At 35.8% G+C, this 22,523-nt stretch overlaps 1 pseudogene; it reads left to right on the forward strand.

Moving 5' to 3' along the window:
* The first annotated feature begins 69 nt into the window (after positions 1-69).
* On the forward strand, positions 70-21,983 carry LOC118053511 (disease resistance protein Roq1-like; annotated as a pseudogene).
* Positions 21,984-22,523: the final 540 nt, after the last annotated feature.

Consider the following 22,523-nt stretch of genomic DNA (forward strand, 5'->3'; position numbering starts at 1 on the left):
GTTGCAAGCAAAGAAGCATCTGCTTCATATAAAGCTTCTTTATCGGTGTCTTCATCTTATCGTTAATGGATGGAAGATTTTTTCCTTAGCTTCAGAGGCGCAAACACTAGCAATGACTTCACCCATTTAAATACAACTCTAGCCCTGGGAGTCATGATTCCAGATGACAAGGAACTAGAGAAAGTGATGGCAATTAAATCAAGACTCCTAGAGGCCATTGAAGAATCAGGGCTATCAATTATTATATTTGCAAGAGATTGTGGTTCTTTACCTTGGTGCTTTGACGAACTTGTCAAGATTGTCGGATTCATTGATGAAATGAGATCGGACACTGTGTTTCCAGTTTCTTATCATGTTGAACAATCAAAGATAGATGATCAAACAAAGAGTTACACAATTTTCTTTGATAAGAATGAAGAAAATTCCAGGGAAAATGAGGAGAAGGTACAAAGATGGATGAATATTCTCAGTGAAGTTGATATTCCATCTGGATCGAGATAAGCGGAAAGGTATCATTACTTTTATTTTATACCTCGACTTATCAACCACTTCAAGTAAATGAAACTGGGAATACTGAAAGATATGAACTTAATGTCAACAAAGCTAGAAAAATATGTTCTCGTGTTTGAAAAGATATATAAAAAAAAAATCATTTTATACCTCGAATGGTGGATGAATTTTCCAGGACAAACCTTCTCCCGCCTGGCATCAATAGCTCCTTTGTTACTCTTATCCCAAAGATACAAAGTGCCAATAAGTTGAAAGATTTTAGGCCTATCAGTCTAGTAGGAAGCCTTTACAAGATCATTTCAAAGCTACTGGCAACTAGGATGAAGCAAGTTATGTCAGAAGTCATCAGTGATCACCAAACTGCTTTTATAAAAGGAAGGCAAATCCTAGACAGTGTTTTGATAGCAAATGAGGCGATTCATTCCTTAAAGAAGAGAAAGGGCAAAGGATATCTCTTCAAACTAGATTTTCACAAAGCTTTTGATTCTGTGTTATGGGAATACATCAATGAAGTTATGGTTGCTATGGGCTTCGGGAGCAAGTGGCGAGGTTGGATCATGCAATGCATTTCAACAGCAAAGATGTCTGTGCTAGTCAATGGATCTCCAAAGGCAGAATTTAACTTGGAAAAAGGTCTACGGCAAGGAGACCCCCTCTCACCTTTTCTTTTCAATATTGCAGTTCAGGGATTGAGTTGTATGTTGCAGCGAGGTTGTGATTTGGGTTTGATCGAGGGTATTAAGATTGGCCAGGATGGTTTTTCATTATCTCATCTTCAATTTGCAGATGACACTCTTATATTCAGCTCAGACTCTTTACTTAGTATGCAGAATATCAAGCGCATCCTTTTATGTTTTGAATTAATGTCAGGTCTGAAGGTTAACTTTTGCAAAAGCAGCATCTTTGGTGTGGGTATAGATGATCATATATGTAATTACACTGCTCAAGTTCTTCGATGTAAGCAGGAGCGCCTCCCATTCAAATATCTTGGCCTCCCCATTGGTGCAAGCTCTTGTAGAACTTCGATGTGGAAACCTATTCTCCATAATATCAGTGCTAGGCTGGCTTCATGGAAAGGCAGACTTCTATCTATTGGGGGTAGATTGTGCTTAATCAAATCTGTCTTAGGAAATTTGTCAATTTACTTTCTCTCTTTGTTTCTTATACCTGCGACAATTGCAACCTCCATTGAAAAGAAATTCAGAGCCTTCTTGTGGTCAGGAAAAGAGGAAGGCAAGAAAATATGCAATGTTAGATGGTCAACTATTTCTCTGCCGAAAAATGCTGGTGGTCTTGGGATCGGATCTCTAAGGGACAAAAACAAAGCACTGATGTTCAAATGGTTATGGAGGTTTGGGTCGAAGGAGTCGAGCATGTGGAAGGATGTGATTACCAGCATATACAACACTAAATGCTCCACAATTATTCTGAAACATCCTATTGCAGGCACCAGAACAACTTGGTCTCGTATTGTTAATCGTTGTGTTTCAGATTACAGTTTGCAAGACATTGTGAATCGTCAAGCTGTTATGCTAGTTGGAAACGGTAAGAGGATTAAATTCTGGCTTGATGACTGGACATCTACTGGTATCCAATGATAAAGAAGCAAGCCTTGATAAGATGGGAATATGGGATGGTCATGCTTGGTTCTGGCTATTAAACTGGACTAGACCCTTGCGAGGTAGAAACTTTGGTCTACTAGACCAATTGAATGCCATTCTTTCGAAAGTGCATCAGGATAAAGATGATGAGGATAGATTATTTTGGAACGCCAACTCCACTGGTAAATTCTCGGTCAAATCTCTTTGTGGGCTGCTAAGTCCCAATCCCCCTATGGACACTAGCTTCTCCTTTTCTGGGATTTGGAGAGGAATCTTCCCTCCTAAAGTTGAAATATTCTGCTGGATGGCTATCATTAAAAAAAATTAATACTCGTAGTATGCTGGTCAGAAAAGGAATTTTGGACATCTCAGCTGCTGCTTGTCTAATTTGCTTTGTTGAGGAAGAATCGGTGGATCATATCTTGCTGCATTGTCACAAACATTGGATAGTGTGGTCTAAAATTATCAATTGGTGGGGCTTAGCGTGGTGTTGCCCAAAGGACTTGGCAGCTCTTTTCTCTCAGTGGGATTCCTTGGTTTATGGAAAATTTCAAAAAAAAGCTTGGTTGATGTTGTTCTTTTCAGTGACATGGTCTCTTTGGCTTCTTTGTAATGATGTGATATTCAAGCAAACAACCCCGAATTATGATACTTTGTTTATCCTTATTATTACTCGTCTCTGCTTTTGGATAAAGGCTATAGAGCCTGATTTCTCTTATTCCGCTTCAGAATTAATAAGGTCAGCAGAAGGGCTGGTTCGATGGACTAATTCTTCAAATCATAGGGTAGTTGTTATGTGGTCTTCCCCTATGACTAATTGCTTCAAATGGAATGTGGATGGTTCCTCTCTTGGGAAGCCGGGCCCCTCAGGTATAGGCGGAGTCTTGCGAAATCATCATGGGATTCTTCTTGGTATATTCTCCTCGCCAGTTGGGATTTTAGACTCTAATGAAGCTGAACTAAAAGCGGTTGTCAAATCTATTGAATTATCAGCTTCTAACTGTCATCTGCATCATAAACACATTATTGTTGAATCTGACTCGACCAATGTCATTAGCTGGATGAATAACCCTCATAATAGACCTTGGCTGCATCATAATCTTTTCTCCTCTATTCAGAGAGTAGCTTCATGTTTTGGTTCACTCACATTCACTCATTCTCTTCGTGAGAGTAATCATATGGCAGATCACATGGCAAAACAGGGAGTGTTTAGAAACTTTGAATGGGTCGCTTGGCTCTAATCTGCTTGATATTTGGGCCTTTCTTTTTTCTTTAAATTCTGGTTCAGGATGCAAAGGAAACTGGATTGTTTCCCATATTACTCTATTTCTAGAAAGGAGAGGAATCTTCAAGCTATTCAGAAGCAATTCCAGCTGGTCAGATCTTTGTCTTTTTTGAAACTTCTTGGTCTCAGTTTCTGATGTTGCAAGTCTAGGGGCTTCTGTTGATGGGCTTCCTTTTGCCTCCTACGGTTTTCTCTATGTTAGTGTCTTGGTTCTCTTATTTTTAAGTTGTCAAAGGTTGTTCTATGAAGAGTCCATGGTTGGTATTTTGTTTCGGATAAGAAGATGCAAGATGGAAAGATTTTGTTTTTCTTCTAATCTGGATGTCGGTAGAAGTCTGTTTGGCTGCTCTTCCTGGTGTGGCTCCAAATCTGCATCTTTTTGCTGCTTTTTTGATTTTTTGGCTTCAAATATGTATATTGTAGCTGCTTTTTGTTATTCTCGTTTCTTGGTATGTTGTTCATTTCATTGCATAGTTCTGTTTAGGTGTCCTGTAATCAGAATCTCTATGTTCCCGTCATCTATTGGCGTCTTCTAATGCAATATTCTACTTCTAAAAAATATATATATATAAAAAATCAGTATTAGATCTATGCTCTTTATAACATTCATTCCATGTATAGGTTTACCATGCAGGGATGGGGACAAGAATGTCAAGGTTTCAGGTACTTTTTCTTCAGCTTTCAAGTATAGCTTTGCTTGTGTATCGTTTAAAACACAAATAAAATCATCTTATTGTTAAAATTGAATTCCTGAATAGACTAAGCTCACTCTAGTCATACAAAGCAATGGTTAATGTACTTGATACAAAGAATAGGAAGCAAACAAATTGAACTATGAAGTACAAAATTCCAAAGTTAGCACAAAAAAAAAGAAAAACAAAAGGGATCTACCCCAGTTCAATTGGTTGTGTTACTAGAAATAGGCAATTCTATTGGTTGAGTCACATAATCTATTGATTTTTAAAAAAATAAAAAAAAATAAAGCATTGCGCTACTCACCATAACGTAACCTCACAGAATTAAAATCTCAAAAGTTGTGCTAGGAGTGGCGCGCTCAAACCTTTAAATTTTTTATGCTAGAGGTTTTGATATATATAACAAGCCTGGTCACATCAAACGGCTTATTTAATAAAAATAGACATAATTTTTTATTTAACTGCTAGATTAAGCTTAAATTATTTAAAAAAGTTTAATAGACTCGGTTTTAAAATATATTGGTTTATTGTAATCATCTATGATTAGAAAGCCTTCAAATTATGGTTTATAGACCCGGTTTTTGACTCAATTTAATATTCATTTGTGCCAAAATTTGGCACAATTGAATTAAAAAAATTTCAAAGTTTATGCTACTGAGCTACTCCAAGCAACGCAATCTTTGAGAATGTAGCGCAACTTATTGAAATTTAAAATTTCAACAAGCTGCGCTACTCCGAAGGACAACAACCAATAGTGTATTATTTTTTTAATTATTTTTCATGCATGCTAGTTTGCAAAAAAAAAAAAATGTTGTCACGTGTGCTATTTTGTTGAATAACTCTTAAGAATAATGATCAACTTACGGGAAAAAAAAACAAAAAAAATGATTAGTGTATGTAATTTTCTAGTAATTACACCTTAAAGTCTCTTTTTCGTTTTCTTACAAGCGTCTATCGTAGGTTTGGCACATAACATTAAAAAAAGTTAGCACAACTTTTTTTAATGTTATGTACTGTAGACTGCATGACTCTTTCACAATAACGCACTCACATTTCTCATCACTGTGGAGAACGTGTTTAGGCTGTTGAAACTTTACATCATAATCACTTGCCCTTTTATCTTAAGCTGATTTAATACATTTCTCCCAATTTCATTTGTAGCATGGCAAGTTAAAAAATCTAATTATCTTCGATCCCCACTGAAACCCTTACCTGGATGTGGATCCTGATTCATACTCACTCCATTTCCAACTGTGTGCATTATTTGTCCACAAATAGTAAACTTTAATTTCTAATTGTCATTATTGTGAGTGTACTGAAGTTGATGTGAAGGACTTATTCAAACATGATACTAGAGGAAATTAGTTCTGTACTTGAAGGCTGGTTGGAGTATATCCTTATCATTAGATTGTATTAAAAAAAAAAATAGTGAAGAAAGATTAGCTCTTCTACTGCGTCACTAGCTAAAGAAATTGCATATTATTTGGGATTTGCTCCTCTCAAATCACTACTTAATATAATACATCATGTTGGAAACATTCTAGGTTTTGAATTCATATTAATGTCTAGTGTGTTGGGAGTTTCCAGTGACCAAACACAATCAAATTTACATGGTTCGGCAACTTGCCTACTCCACAAAGCTACTGGTTTGTATTAATCAATCTTAGAAATAATACAAACAAAGGAGGAGGAGATAAAACTCTCTCAACTCAACTCTACTCTCTCAAGCTCTCTCTATTCTTCTCTACTCTCTCTTCTCTCTGTGTTTCACTCTGCAACTTCATCACTAGGTTCTTCTCTTCACAGAACACATAAATATACAAAATGGGAGTGAGGGGTTATGGCCACCGTTGCCTCCACTTTGTGCTTAGTGGAGGTTAGGTATTCCCACTAAGCACATAGTAGAGGTGGGGCATTTCTTGTCTCCATAGTGCTTACAATCTCCCACTTGGAGACAAACAATGAACTTATCTTTTATCCTTGAAGACCAACTGAAGTTTTGCACAACTTCAGTTTATCAAGTGTAACTCCTTTAGTTAACATGTCAGATGGATTCTTGCTTCCACATACCTTTTCTAGCATTAGTTGTTCATCGTCCAGTAGTTGTCGGATGAAGTGATATTTGATCTGAATATGCTTAGTCCTGGAGTGAAATGCTGGATTCTTTGCAAGGAAGATTGCACTCTGACTGTCGCTATACAAAGTACCTTTTCCATTCAACTTGCCCAATTCTTTCAAGAAACTCTGCAACCATACTATCTCTTTTGCAGATTCTGAGACTGCAACATATTCATCTTCTATTGTTGAAAGAGCGACGATCTTTTACAAGGTAGAACTCCAGGAAACGGCAGTGCCTCCTAGAGTGTATACATATCCTGTAGTACTCTTTCTACTATCAACATCTCCTGCTAGATCAGCATCTACAAAACCTTCCAATTTCAAACCACCAGCTGTGAAACTGAGACAAGTTTCCGATGAACCTTTTAAGTACCTCATGATCCATTTCACCGCCTCCCAATGCTGCTTTCCAGGATTGCTCATATATCGGCTTACAACTCCCACTGCATGGGCAATGTCTGGTCTGGTATAGACCATAACATACATCAAAGAGCCGATAGCTGAGGCGTATGGAATCTTATCCATGTATCCACATTCTAGCTTAGTTTTTGGTGACTGATCTTTGCTGAGCTTGAAATGATTCCCCAGTGGTGTACTTACTGGTTTAGTATTATCCATACTAAACCTGCTGAGAACCTTCTTGGCATACTCTGTTTGTGAAAGCTTTAGTATGCCTTTGTCTTTATCTTTGATGATTCTCATGCCAAGTATTTGTTTAGCAGCCCTTAGATCCTTCATTTCAAACTGTTTTGACAACTGATGTTTCAGTTTATCAATCTCCTCAATGCTGGATCCTACAATCAACATATCATCCACATATAATAGTAGAATGATGTAGGAGTTGTCAAAATGTTTGACATAGCAACAATGATCAGCTTGGCATCTTGTGTACCCCGAACTGCACATGAAGTTGTCGAACTTCTTGTACCACTGTCTTGGAGCTTGCTTCAAACCGTATAGGCTTTTCTGTAGCTTGCAGACTTGATTCTCCTTTCCTTGCATTGCAAACCCCTCTGGTTGTTGCATGTAAATGTCTTCCTCCAAGTCACCATGAAGGAATGCTGTTTTTATATCTAATTGTTCAATATGTAAATTTCTGCAGCTACTATCCCTAGAACAACTCTGATTGTTGTAAGCTTCACAACTGGAGAAAATATCTCAGAGTAGTCAATCCCTTTCTTTTGTTGAAACCCTTTTACAACAAGTCTTGCCTTGAATCGTTTGCTTCCGTCATGCTCAGTCTTCACTCTGTAAACCCACTTATTTCCTTATTTCCTTCAGGTAATGCTGTTAGCTCCCAAGTCTTGTTCTTCAACAACGAACTCATCTCATCCTTCATGGCTAACTCCCACTTGCTTGAGTTTCCATCTTGTAAGGATTCTTCATAAGTTAGCGGTTCACCACTATCTGTCAGCAAAATATAATTCAATAAAAGTGTGAACTGTTGCGGGGGCTTTATCATCCTCGAAGACCTGCGAACAGCTGGTTCAATTTGCTCTGCATCTTCTTGTGTAGTAGTGGGCACATTTGTGCTTGAATCTTCTTGTAAAGACTCTTGATTGTTGTTCTGCTTAGTAACATCGGGAAGCCCTTCTAATCTTATGAATTCAGATCTTTGTGGACTTGTATCTGAATCAACCATCTCGGTTTCTACACTTGATCTGTCTTTGTACATAACTTTCTCATTGAAGATCACATTCCTGCTTCTGATAATCTTTCTATTCTAATTATCCCAGAACCGAAATCCAAATTCTTCATCTCCATATCCAATGAAGAAACATTTCTTTGATTTGGCATCTAACTTGTTGCGAGCATCAGAATCTATGTGAACATAGGAAACACACCCAAAGACCTTCAAATGAGAGAGTTGTACCTCTTTTCCTCTCCATACTTCCTCGGGCAGTCTGAATTCCAAAGGAACTGATGGTCCACGGTTGATCAAGTAAACTGCGGTATGAACTGCGTCAGCCCAGAATGTTTGAGGTAACCCTGAATGCAACCTCATGCTTCTAGCTCATTCATTGATGGTCCTATTCATCCGTTCAGCAACGCCATTCTGTAGCGTTGTGCCTGGAATGGTCTTTTCCATTCTGATACCATTGACAACACAGTACTCCTTGAAACCTCCATCAATGTATTCTCCTCCATTATCAGATCTCAAGCATTTCAATTTTAGACCTGATTCAGTCTCAACCATAGCCTTCCATTTCTTGAATGTTTCAAACACATAAGATTTACTTTTTTAGAAAGTAGACCCATACCTTCCTGCTGAAGTCATCAATGAAAGTCACATAATACCGAGAACCTCCAAGAGATGCTACTGGAGACGGTCCCCATAAATCTGTGTGTACCAGTTCTAGCTTTCTTGGTCTTAAGGTCCTGCCAACCTTCAAGAAACTGACCTTCTTCTGTTTTCCAAGAACACAACTTTCACAAATGTCTAGATCGACATTTTTTAACTCTGGCAGCTTTCCCTTCGACTGAAGTATCTTCATCCCCTTTTGACTCATATTGCCAAGTCTACAATGCCATAGCTGTGCTTGATTTTCTGCTTCAGTTGAGGCAATGATGTCTGCAAATATTATGGTCATATACAGGGTGTCGGTTTTCTTTCCACGAGCTAAAACCATTGCACCCTTTGATACTTTCCACATACCTCCAGCAAAACGTATTTCATGACCACTATCGTCAAGTTGTCCAATAGAGATCAACTTCTTCATTAATCCAGGAACATGCCTTACATTCTGCAAGTTCCATGTAGATCCATTCATTGTCTTGATTTGCACATCTCCTATACCCACAACAGCCATTGGTTGTCCATCGGCTAGATAGACCACACCATAATCTCCAGCAACATAGTTTAGCATCATGTCATGGTGAGGTGTACAGTGAAATGAAGCACCAGAATCAAGAATCCAATCATCAATTGGACTTTGTACAGCAAGAATCAAAGCATCATGTACCTCATCTGTGGTAGCGTTTGCAGAGTCAGCTTCAGGTTTTTTCGGTTTTGTGCAACTCCTCATGAAATGACCAGGTTTGCCACAATTCCAACATTCAACCTGCTTTCTGGATCCAAACTTGCTTTTACTTCTGTATCTTGATTTTGATATACCTCTGGATAAGCCTCTATCTTGTCTCCTCCCTCGAGTGTTGATGTTGAGAGCTGATCCTGAGCTTGAACTTTCACCTGAGTCTTTCCTTCGCACTTCTTCAGCCAAAATCAAGTCTCGAATGTCATCATACTTCAGTTTGGATTTTCCAGCTGAATTGCTCACGGCTGTCCTCATGCCTTCCCAACTGCTTGGAAGTGAAGCGAGCAAGATGAGTGCACGAATCTCATCATCAAACTCAATCTCAACAGATGATAATTGATTTGTGATGGTATTAAAGTTGTTGAGGTGTTGTGTCACAGAAGTGTTTTTGACCATCTTCAAGTTGAACAACTTTTTCATCAGGTGCACTTTATTATTTGCTGATGGCTTCTCATACATCCCAGACAAAGCTTCCATCAATCTTGCAGTGGATCTTTCTTTAGTAACATTGTGAGCAACTCTTCTTGATAAGGATAGCCGGACAATGCCCAGAACTTGTCTATCAAGAAGTAGCCAATCTTCTTCTTGCATATTTTTTGGTTTGCTCCCCAACAAGGGAAGATGAAGTTTCTTCCCATATAGATAATCTTCAATTTTCATTTTTCAGTATCGAAAATCTGTCCCATCAAATTTTTCAATTCCAGCAGCCTTTATTTCATCTGCCATTTTTAATATTTCTCCGATTCGAATTTGTCAAATCTGACCTTACAGATGTGTCCAGAAAGGCCAAAAATGTTGGAAATGACACTGAGATCACCCAAATCGGACTTCGGATGGCTTAGATTTTAGCAATCAAAGTTTTTGGTCAATGAACGCTGCAGATGCAGCCGCGTGTCAGACAAAGTACCGCCTACGTCGCACCGGATCAAAACTCAGTAGTGGTACAGATTAAGCCACGTGTCAGCAGATTATGACCTGCGTCACACTAGATCAAAACTCAGTAGCGGTCATGATTAAGCCACGTGTCAGATGATCAGATCCTGCGTCACACCGGATCAAAACCCCTCAACGGTGATGATGTAGCCACGTGTTAGAATATTAGCGTCTGCGACACACCAGAACAAAACTCAGGGGGATGACGTGGCAAGATGACGTGGCAGGGGTGACGTGGACGTTGACTGTACGGATGTGCTGTCGTGTCGGGTCAGCCCGACCCGCGTGTTGGTGCGTGCGGGCATGCAGGACGTCGGTTCTTCTCCGGGTTTTCACTAGTGGATTCGTCCGGTTGTTCTCTATACGATGGTATGTTCAAAAACACGTTTGGAGAACATTGATTTTTGAGTTTGGATCAATCACCCTCTTTTTCAAGAACAAGCTCTGATACCAGTTGTTGAGAGTTTCCAGTGACCAAACATAATCAAATTTACGTGGTTCGGCAACTTGCCTACTCCACAAAGCTACTAGTTTGTATTAATCAATCTTAGAAATTAGGTTTACCCCGACTGATGTGGAGCTTGTGCTTTACTAATTGAAGAGGAAGATATGTGAGAAACGTTTTGAGCTTGATATTATTCGCGATGTTGATGTTTACAAGTGGCATCCTGAGGAGTTATCACACGGGAGCAAGGTCAAATAGGGCAACCGGACAGGGGTGGTGGAAAGCTACAGGGAGAGATCGCAGTATTGTGTACAATTCTCGAAAAGTTGGAGTTAAAAAGAGCTTGGTTTTCTATAGAGGTCGTGCACCAAGAGCTAGGAGAGCGAACTGATTGGAAGATGCAGGAGTATACTTTGAGTGAAGAAGAACTCAGGGGACGGGCAAATGTGCAGGGGTTTTATGCCCTTTACAAGCTTTGCAAAAAAGGTGAAATGGATTTCATGGAAATTGATCTCGGTCCACAGCCTAATTTCTCCGAGACGGTGTGACGTAGGGCACAAATCCCAGCTAAATTATTTTAATTGTAATGGTTGTTTAATTGTTAATTTTCTTTAGGGCTTTTTAGTTTTATTTAATTAGGCATGTGGTTTCCTAGGAAATTAGTAATAATTCTAGAGTTTTTTTTTTTTTTATTCGGTTTTTTTTGGACTTTCCAAAATCACCAATCGTCCTTCTGCTCTCCCTAGTGAACTTGTATCACTTTCCCAAAGACATGCTCGTTCTGGTCACCCATCTTTAAAACTTGTCAATTGAATAATTAATGTCTCGGCATCATCTGCTAGTCACAACCAGGTTCTCTGCTGCTGTTTATGATGCATGTCGCACCCGACATCGCGGTGACCCAAAAAATAAAATCTTAGATTATGAAAAAAAGAACAGATTACTGGCTTCTTGTTCTTTTAGAAAAATATGTTTTATTTAAGGAGTCGCCACCTAGTATTATGGTCACTAGGAACCCTAACTGGTCAAGAGAGATCCTATGGTACGGGACTGGTTGAGACTAAGGAAGGTATTAGCACTCCTAGCGCACCCTACCTGAGGTAAGCATTTCTTTTCTGATTTGCAGGGGGAATTGAGGAGATTGTGATGTTAATGTTGGGTTTTCTGGGTTTCTATGCTTGCGTTTTCTCTGTTTTGTTTTTGGCTGTGTATTTTCTTTCTCTCGGTTTTTTTTTTTGCTGGGTTTTTCTCCTCTGTCCCGCTCTGTCTCTCCCCTGTCTTCGCTGCTTTTATCCTCCTCCGCGAGGTCTTCTTTGCACTGCTTTTATAGAGACAGCGGCAGCCTCGGTGGTGGTAACGGCTGGCCTCCTAAATGCTCCGTAACCGACGCCTTCAATGAAGAAACCTCTGCGTTGGCTGCCACCGGACGAAACGTCAAAGCCATTAAAGGCAGAGCCGTTGCAGAGTAAACGGTGAACAGTCGTTGCAAAACGACCCCGTTTTGTTGGCTGCGATTTTGGTCCTTGTATTTCTTCTAATTGTGCAATCAACCCCCCTGGTTAAAATATAATTGAATCCTTACATGTCTGCGCCATTTTCAAGTTGGTCCTTGGATTTTAATTTCGCAATTTGGACCCCAATTAAACCCCAAACTTTGATATTTCTTCGATTAAGTCCCTGATTGGATTAATTAAATTAATTTCAAGCTTAATTAAGTCCAAAAACTTATCAATTCTCCAATTAAACCCTTAATTGGATTAATTAAATTAATTTCAAGCTCAATTAAGTCTCAAAACTTATCAATTCTCCAATTAAACCCTTAATTGGATTAATTAAATTAATTCCAAGCTCAATTAAGTCTCAAAACTTATCAATTTTCCAATTAAACCCTTGATTGGATTAATTAAATCAATTTTCGAACTTAATTAAGTTTCACAACTTATCAATCATGTTGCCCTTAATCCAAATTTTAATTAATTCTTCATTTATTTTATTTGTACTTGTTTTTTCATTATTTTTTTAGCATTTTTTCAGTAAATAAAATAATTAAAATAAAAGGGCCAAAAATTTGGTCATGACAATGCATACTAACTTGGTAAGAGTCATTGTCTTCTGTTATGAATTGACCAATGGTAGAGGACTGTGGACGGGAGCAGAGGTTGTAGAATTGAAGGAAGACATTGGAAGAAGATAAGACCAGTTTTGCTCTAATAGCATAAAAGAGTTTCAACGTTTTTGGAAATTGCTTTGATGTCTTTTGGATGCATGAAGTATTATTATTTATAGATTAGTTTGTGACATCTATGATCTGTACATGGAATACATTTTGAAATTTAAATCATGCGGCTTTGTACATTATCTTCGGTTTTAAAGGTCATCTTCTACATATTTGAATGTGTTGTCATCTACATGATATTCGACTAGTTTGAAAGTTGATTGAGTAGATTGTTTCTATTGGATGTGTGCTTGATTTTTGGATGCAGTTGTTGCTTCGCTTTCTTCAAAATTGGTTGGTAATTAAGTAGATGATTGTGACTTAATTGATGGTGTAAACCCTAGTAAAAACAAAAAAAATTCGATAACATTATTGAGGAACAGTAATAAGTTTGTAAAAGAAATAAAAAATAAATATATTTGAGATAAGAAAATTGTCTCGAGAATTGAGTAAACTAATTGATATGATTTGTATAGAAATAAAATATGAAAATTAGATTTTTGATAAAAAATCACAAACTGACTAGTTTTACATTTTAGCACGTAACTTTCAATTTGATCATCAGATTAAGTTGAAATTTTTTGTGGAGTCTTCTAAAATATATTTTTTTTAACTTAGGTTAAAGTTTTAAATTTTTTGGAGTTTGACAAGATTTTCTTTTATAGACAAAAGAATAAATAGCACAAATGAGTGTCTAGAAATTATTTTAAGAACCAAATTGAAAACTTGCCCAAAACAGCCATCCTTATAAGCTGCCAGCAGCACAAAACAAAAAGAGAGGGAGTGTGCAGCCGGCCCGAGAGAAGAAAAGAAAGAAAAGAGAGGGCTTTTGTTATTTTTTTATGAAAATTGCTTGAAAAAAAAGAGTGTGTGTGATAGGAAAAGTGTTAAGTAATTAAAGAGATGGTTTGATGTATCAAGGAGTTTAAGAGTTAAAGTGTGCTTTTAGAGAATGAAGAATTGAGCTTAGAGGAAAGTGTGAAGTTTCGGGGTTTCCCTAGTAGAGAATTTAGTCTGGAGAGAGGCCTCAGGCAAGGGGATCCTCTTTCTCTCTTTTTTTTTGGCATGGCAGTTCAGGGGTTGACAGTTTTATTCAATAAGGCATCAGCTTTAGGTTAATTCAAAGGCTTGAAAACTTCTCCAAGACATTACATAACTTATTTGCAATATGTTGATGACTCTCTGATTTTCCTACCAAATGATTATCCCTCTCTTCTGCATGCAAAGATGACTCTTCATTGGTTTTAGATAATTTTTTGTCTGAAAGTTAATTTCTATAAAAGCTCATTAATAGCAATCAACTTGGACAATGACTCACCTCAAGCCTGGCAAACACAGTTTTATGTCATAGTGATACTTTCCTGGTCAGATACCTTAGACCTCTTGGAGCCAATCCCAGCAGACTCTCAACTTGGAAACTAGTGTTGTCCATAATCAAAGCAAAGCAAAGCACATGGAAAGGGAAATTTCTAAGTATGGCCGGGAGGATATGTCTAATTAAATCAGTCTTAAGCTCGCTTTCTTTGTACTACGTGCCTGGTTTTGCTATACCAAAGGGAATTACTAAAGTCATCTTCTCTATAATCCGCTCTTTTCTTTGGAAGGGATCCTCAAACTCTCATGGCATTTTTAAGGTGGCTTGGCACGAGGTAATCAAGAGTAAATCCTATAGCGTTCTCGGGATGGGATCCCTCCACAACAAAAATTTGGCAAGACTTCATACTTCGAAAATACCAGCCTCATTTTACAACTGCTCTTTCTGTGTTTGCAGGTTCTTTATCTCCAACTTAGCATGGCATGGTTTCGTCAATCTCCTCGAATCAAAGCATAGCCACTCCTCTACATCCCAATGTCAGGTTCACGGTGGGTGACAGGAGGAACATCTAGTTTTGGACTTACTGCTGGCTAGGCTCTGTAACCACTCTCTAGCTCTTATTCTCCAGACTTTATAACCTCTCCCTGCATCAAACAACCAGCCTTGCAGATATATATAATTCAACAGATACTTTGCTCAACCTAACTTGGAGAAGACCCCTCCGACCCTGTGAGATCTGCATACGGGAGAGCTTGATTGTAGAGGTGCAACATGGTCTCGTCTTCTCTGATGGTGAAAACCACAAGAAATGGAAATTCCACACCTCCGACGTGTACTTAGTTCACTCAAGATGCCTCTTCTTTGATAGTCTCTCGGCTACAGAAAATCACTCCTTCCCTGTTCTGCTTTGGAAAGGGTATGCCCCTCCAAAAGTGATGTGTGCATATGGCTCCTTCTAAATGGCAGCCTTAGTACAAAATGTTTTATAGCTGAGAGGAGGATCATTAATATAAGGAAGCTCTTTGCCCTTTCTACTGCAAGGAAATTGAGACAATAAATCATCTTTTCCATCTCTATCCTATAACATGGTTTCTCTGGGGTAGATTCTTGAACTGGTTCGGTCGTTCAGGTTGAATGGTCCGGCTTGATCAGTGGAAATTTTCAGCATCGTGCCATTACCTTTCTTTGTAAAGGTCTGTACTGGTCAATTTGAATAGCACACAACCATCTAATTCTCGAGTCTAAGGCTTCGGATTTTATCTCACCTTTTACCGTTTGGCCTTTTGGTTGAAGTCTTCAATTAGAAATTTCAACTATACAGGCTCGAATCTTTTTAGAAATTCTAAATGTATCATGAACTGGACTAACTAATTAGGTCCATCGTTACTTAGTTCTTTTTCTTTTCAAGTTCCTCTTGTATTCTATCTTTCTTTTAGCTCCACCTACTCGATGGGGTTGCCTTATATATAATTCTATCGATTAGTGTCAACAAGAATAGAAAAGAGGGAAAGGGTGGAGGAGAACTTGACTCAATTTGTTTTGGCTTTTGGTTCTTTATATTTTCTAAGGGTAAGAAAACTCTCCATGATAATCCATTGTGTTGCTTTTAATGTTTCTTCTTCGATTGAGTAGAATTGGTATTATGTGAAGGTGAGTTATTGATATTATGATGATTTGAATGCATAAATTTATATTGATTATATGTTTGCTAAGGGAATAAATGCTTGGGCTTGTCATTAATTAGATTAATATATATATTAACCAACTTGGTCATATAGCCATGCGAGGGATGAGTGGGAAAAAAAAAAAAAAAAAACATAGCTTCCAGTAAAAACTGTGGTAAAGGATTTAGTTGAATGGAAGAATAAGCTCATGGGTTATGAAAGTGGGAATTTGAATTTTTTTTTTTATTCTAGGCATGGGTTTGTAAATAAAATCTTTTTTTAATTTATTCTTTTTATATATATATATAAATCTCTTATTTTAGTGCTGATACCAAAGTTCTCTTTTATGCATATTTTTATTATCATATATTTTCTTAGAATTGATATTAAATTTAAACAATAAAATCAACGTGTGTTCAATTTTTGGGAACCAACGTTAAAATATTTATTTTTTAATCAAAAGAAAAAAAAAATTAAAAAATAGTATAATTAACAGCAATAAAAAAATTAGAATTAAATATATAATAAAAGTAACTTTTCATAAAAAATAATACTACAAGGACGACGTGACTTTGCATAACTAACTCGAGGTGCATATTTAAAAATTTCAAATTTTTTTTAATTATTAGGAGATACTTCCAACTATTCATTATATATATATATATTGGCTCTTGCAACGACATCCACCAATGTGAGAGAAACGTATTCATGATTACACCTTGACAATCCTTTCCAACCAACTGCTTGATGTGCTGTGTGCTAATCCATCAAAATTTATACTTTTGATCCAATGAAAATAAAGGTCGCGAAGAGGGTGATGTCGCTGATGGTTGGTTCTCTTCCTCCTTTGTGAGTATTTGTGGACCGTTCGGCCTCGGAGATTAATATCAGCCACATTACAGTTGAGGCAGGCAATTAAAGAAAAAATCTCAAATTTCTTGCTAATTTTTCATTTATTTACCAATGAAAATCCTTTTGTTTGTTTTTTTTTTAATCTTTTTTTAATGTTTTGTTCACAGTAGAAAATTTATTTTTCAATTTATTATATATTCTTTATCGCAAATCAATTAGCAAATTCTTTAGTGTTCTTTGAGTTTTGTTAATCAAAAAATGGTAAATAATATTCAATGAATGATAAAATTAAGGATTCGATGATGAAACACTTGGTAGTAAATGTATATTTTTTCATATGCAAGATTTTTAGAATTTAATTCTTATGAAACATTGATCTTATGTGATCAAGCATTCTAATATTTACATAAAATTCCTTTGTTTTCTTTGCTTTTTCTTTATATTTTGAAAATAAAAAAAATATCGGATAGAAAAATGAAATTTTTTTAAAAAAAGTTGAAAAACAAATCTAGCATGAACAAATAAAAAGTTAGCTTAAAAAAAATAAAATTTGTGAAGAAATGACAACATATTCATCATAAGAAATAAAAAAATTGACTAAAGTTTTTGAATATATTGGTTTTAACTTTTCAAAATAAAATAAAAATATTTTCCATCATGAATTAATTAAAAAATTCCAACTATTTATAAATAAAAGATATATATATATATATATATATATATATATATATATATATATTGTGAATATTTTTATTTTTATGTTTTTCTTTTTAATTTGGAATTAAATTTTGATAGGTGCCTTTTTGTTAAAAAAAAAATATAAAATTAATGCAAAAACAATTTCAAACTAGTGTAGGTGGGTAATAAAACTTTCCAAACTAACATTGTTTCACGAGTTGTAGAGTCCGTTTGGGAACGTGGTTTGCTGTGTTTTTTTAAATTTTGAATTTTTTTAAATTATTTTTTTTAATATTTTCAAATCATTTTGATGTGCTGATATCAGAAATAATTTTTTAAAAATAAAATAAAAATTATTATTTTGATGCATTTCTAAGTGAAAAACACTTTGAATTACAATTCCTATCACGATCGCAAATAGACCCGTAAAGATCTCACTTACGCAACTTGAGACATGCAGGTCTTACATGTCAAAAAAATCCACCTTTCTTTTTTATTGGCCCATTTATTCATCTGGTTTCTGAATTTTTATATTTAGTTAACTTTAGTTTTATTATTACGATTATTTCATCCATTAATTCGCAAAAAAAGAAGAATATTAACATATGTGATATTTGTGCATCTCAAGGTGCGTGGATTGGATTTGGGCATCCACTTAAACTATGTTAGTCTAAGAAATGTTTTTTGGGTAGCATATGGGAAAAAACTCGGAAATTAATAAATTTAAAGTTGTTTTTTAAAAGTTTACTATGCAAGATAATTGAAATTTTTGTTAAAAATAATTATAAAAATAACTTAGTGGTCGGCAAAAAATATGATAGAACTCCATTTTCCTTTTGGTCTGTCAAAACCAAACTTAATGGAGAGTTTTTGTTCTTGTATGCATGCTTCTTTAGTAACTGTGTGATTCTATTGGCAATAAGATAAATATTGTACGGACCATTCTTAGCATTAATACAATCTTAGTTCCTTTTTCAGTTTATTCTTTCCTTTTCTCTTTGTTATTGAAGCTATCTATTGTCAGAACCCTATCTTTCTCAAAGATTGATGTATTAATTTTCTACTAACAGCCATACATTTTCAAGCTACATATTTAGTTTCCTATTATCACTATCTGATTTGATTTATGCACACTGCATGATTAATGTTTTGCACCCTCCTATGCAGGAAATAATCGGAATCAATTAATATAATTGTTGAATACATATCCTACAAACTAAGTGTCACTATGCCAGTTAGCAAAAAATTAGTGGGAATAGATTCTCGTCTAGAGATATTAAATGGTTTTATAGGTGAAGAAGTTGGCGAAGCAATCTTCATAGGGATTTGTGGAATGGGTGGCATAGGTAAGACGACTGTTGCAAGGGTAGTATATGATAGCTTTCGTTGTCAATTTAAAGGCAGCTACTTCTTAGCAAATGTTAGAGAAGTTTTTGCTGAGAAAGATGGACCACGTCGTTTGCAGGAACAACTTCTTTCTGAAATCTTAATGGAACGTGCTAATATATGTGATTCATCTAGAGGTATTGAAATGATAAAGGGAAGGCTACAACATAAAAAGATTCTTGTTGTTCTTGATAATGTAGATGACCATAAACAACTAGAATCCCTGGCTGCAAAGAGTAAATGGTTTGGTCCAGGGAGCAGAATTATCATAACAAGCAGAGATGGACAAATGTTGACTAGAAATGGTGTTGCTAGAATTTATGAGGCTGAGAAATTGAATGATGATGATGCTCTTATGTTGTTTAGCCAGAAAGCTTTCAAAAATGACCAGCCTACTGAAGATTTCGTGGAACTATCCAAGCAAGTTGTGGGTTATGCTAATGGCCTTCCACTGGCTCTTGAAGTTATAGGTTAGTTTATGCATGGAAGAAGTATCCTTGAATGGGGAAGTGCGATTAATAGACTAAATGATATTCCTGACCGTGAAATTATTGATGTGCTTCGCATTAGTTTTGATGGCCTCCATGAATTAGAGAAGAAAATATTTTTAGACATTGCTTGTTTCCTTAAGGGATTTAAAAGAGATCGAATAATAAGGATACTTGACAGCTGTGGATTCCATGCACATATTGGAACACAAGTTCTTATTGAGAAATCACTCATAAATGTCTATCGGGATCAAGTTTATTTTAATTTACGCTCCATCTCTACTTTGTATTTGTTTTTTACTTCTATTCCCCTTTTGGTTGACAGGGAAAAGAAAAAATAGAAGTCATTTTCCTAGACATGCCTAAAAAAAAAAGATTCACAATGGAACATGGAAGCCTTCTCTAAAATGATCAAACTAAGATTGCTCAAAATCAACAACGTGCAGCTGTCTGAAGGACCTGAAGATCTTTCCAATAAGTTATAATTTCTTGAATGGCATTCTTACCCTTCAAAATCAGTGCCAGTTGGTTTGCAGGTGGATCAGCTAGTTGAACTTCACATGGCTAATAGTAGTTTTGAGCAATTATGGTATAAGGTGAGATCAACTAATTTAAAAGCCTTTGTATTTTTTTTTATCGTTTTCCTATATATGTATGATAGTAGTATCCATATTTCTTTTCCCCTGACTGATTGCAAAGTGCAGTTAATTTGAAAATCATCAATCTCAGCAACTCATTAAACTTGATCAAGACTCTAGATTTTACTGGAATTCCGAATCTCAAGAACCTGATTCTTGAAGGTTGTACTAGTTTGTTTGAGGTCCATCGATCACTTGCATATCACAAGAAGCTTCAATATATGAATATTGTGAACTGCAAAAGCATTAGGATTCTCCCAAACAATCTAGAAATGGGATCACTTAAAGTTTGCATTTTTTATGGCTGCTCAAAACTTGAGAAGTTTCCAGATATAGTAGGAAACATGAACTGTTTGATGGTGCTTCGATTGGATGGGACTGGTATTACAAAACTATCTTCATCGATGCATCATTTGATTGGCTTAGGTATATTGAGCATGAACAGCTGCAAGAACCTTGAAAGCATTCTAAGTAGCATAGGTTGTTTGAAATCCCTTAAAAAACTTGATCTGTCTGGCTGCTTTAAACTTAAATATATACCAGAGAATTTGGGGAAAGTTGAAAGTTTGGAGGAGTTTGATGTAAGTGGAACTTCAATAAGACAACCGCCAGCATCCATTTTTCTTTTAAAGAATCTTAAAGTATTATCTTTTGATGGATGCAAAAGAATAGTTATGAATCCCACGGATCACAGGTTGCCTTCTTTGTTGGGTCTGTGTTCTTTAGAAGTATTGGATTTATGTGTTTGCAATCTAAGAGAAGGGGCACTTCCTGAAGATATTGGCTGCTTATCTTCCTTGAAGTCTTTAGATCTGAGCTAGAATAACTTTGTTAGCCTGCCTGAAAGCATAAATAAGCTTTCTGGACTTGAAACGCTTGTCTTGAAGGATTGCAGGATGCTTGAATCATTACCTGAGGTTCCATCAAAAGTTCAAACATTAAATTTGAATGGTTGTATACGCCTAAAAGAAATTCCAGATCCGATAAAGCTAAGCAGTTCCAAAAGATCAGAGTTCATGTCTTAACTGCCAGGAATTGTACGAGCATAATGGCCAAGACAGCATGGGGTTGACGATGCTTGAAAGATACCTCAAGGTCTTCTCTTAATCATACTCAACCTCTTTGTATCTCTCCCCCTCTCCCTCTATCTATCTAACATTTTGGTTCTTCATGGTACAGGGTTTGTCTAATCCAAGACCTGGATTTGGTATCGCAGTTCCAGGAAATGAAATTCCAGGCTGGTTTAACCATCAAAGTAAGGGATCTTCAATTAGTGTGCAAGTGCCTAGTTGGAGCATGGGGTTTGTTGCGTGTGTTGCATTCAGTGCAAATGGTGAAAGTCCTTCTCTTTCTTGTCATTTCAAAGCCAATGGAAGAGAGAATTATCGTTCGCTGATTAGTATTTGTTGTAACTCTATCCAAGTTCTGTCAGATCATGTTTGGCTATTCTATCTATCTTTTGATTACCTTAAAGAGCTTAAAGAATGGAAGCATGGATCCTTTAGCAACATTGAGTTGTCATTTCATTCCTACGAGCGACGAGTAAAGGTGAAGAATTGTGGTGTTTGTTTGTTATCATCACAACCATCAGCCCATTTTATTGTTACAAGTTTAGAAACAGCTTCTTCATGTAAAGCTTCTTTAGGTTTTTCTTCATCTTACCATCATTGGATGGCTAGTGTTTTCCCTAGCATCAGAGCCACAGACACTAGTAATGTTATCACCTAGTCAAGAAGGAACCAGAGAAAGTAATGGCAATTAGATCCAGACTCTTTGAGGCCATTGAAGAATCAGGGTTGTCAATTATTATATTTGCAAGAGAATGTGCTTCCTTACCTTGGTGCTTTGATGAACTTGTCAAGATTTTCAAATTCATGAATGAGATGAGATTGGACATTGTGTTTCCAGTTTCTTATAATGTCGAACAATCAAAGATAGATGATCAAACATAGAGTTACACAATTATCTTTGATAAGAATGAAGAAAATTTCAGGGAAAATGAGGAGAAGGTACAAAGATGGATGCATATTCTCAATAAAGTTGAGATTTCATCTATATCGAAAAGGTAATAATTAATTCTTCCTTTTTATATATTTTTTTAAAATATTTTTTAAATTTATGTTTCAACTAATATTCCTCATCTGTAATTATTATTATTTATTTATTTATTTTTGGATAGATATTATTTTTTATGGTGTTGTTCATATTTAATTTTTAAAAAACTTATTATGATTCATTGATAATTTTTTTTAATCTTTTTGTATAAAAAAAATATTTTCAGATATCATAATATATATAGCAACCTTGCATAATAAGTTTTCTATTTTTATTTTATTTAATTAATTTAATACGTATGTGTTTTTTTTAATATCATTTGATTGAATAAAAAAATTAATTTTAATAAATAAATTCAAAAATATAACTAGGTAAATGTTCCGTTTATTAACACATTTGATTTTTTTAAAATTTTATTTTTAGTTATTGTTAATATATTTTTATTATTATTAATTCACATAGTTATCAATTTATTTGATTACATGTATGTATGAACTTTTTAATTTACAGTTTAAATTTCTTTATGTATAAATTTGCATGCATGCACAACTTTTTTGTAAGAGAAAAAAATATATGGTCTGTGTTGTTACCTATTTTTGGGTTCCCACAC

Source organism: Populus alba, chromosome 17 (assembly GCF_005239225.2).
Source record: "Populus alba chromosome 17, ASM523922v2, whole genome shotgun sequence".
NCBI classification, from domain to species: Eukaryota; Viridiplantae; Streptophyta; class Magnoliopsida; order Malpighiales; family Salicaceae; genus Populus; species Populus alba.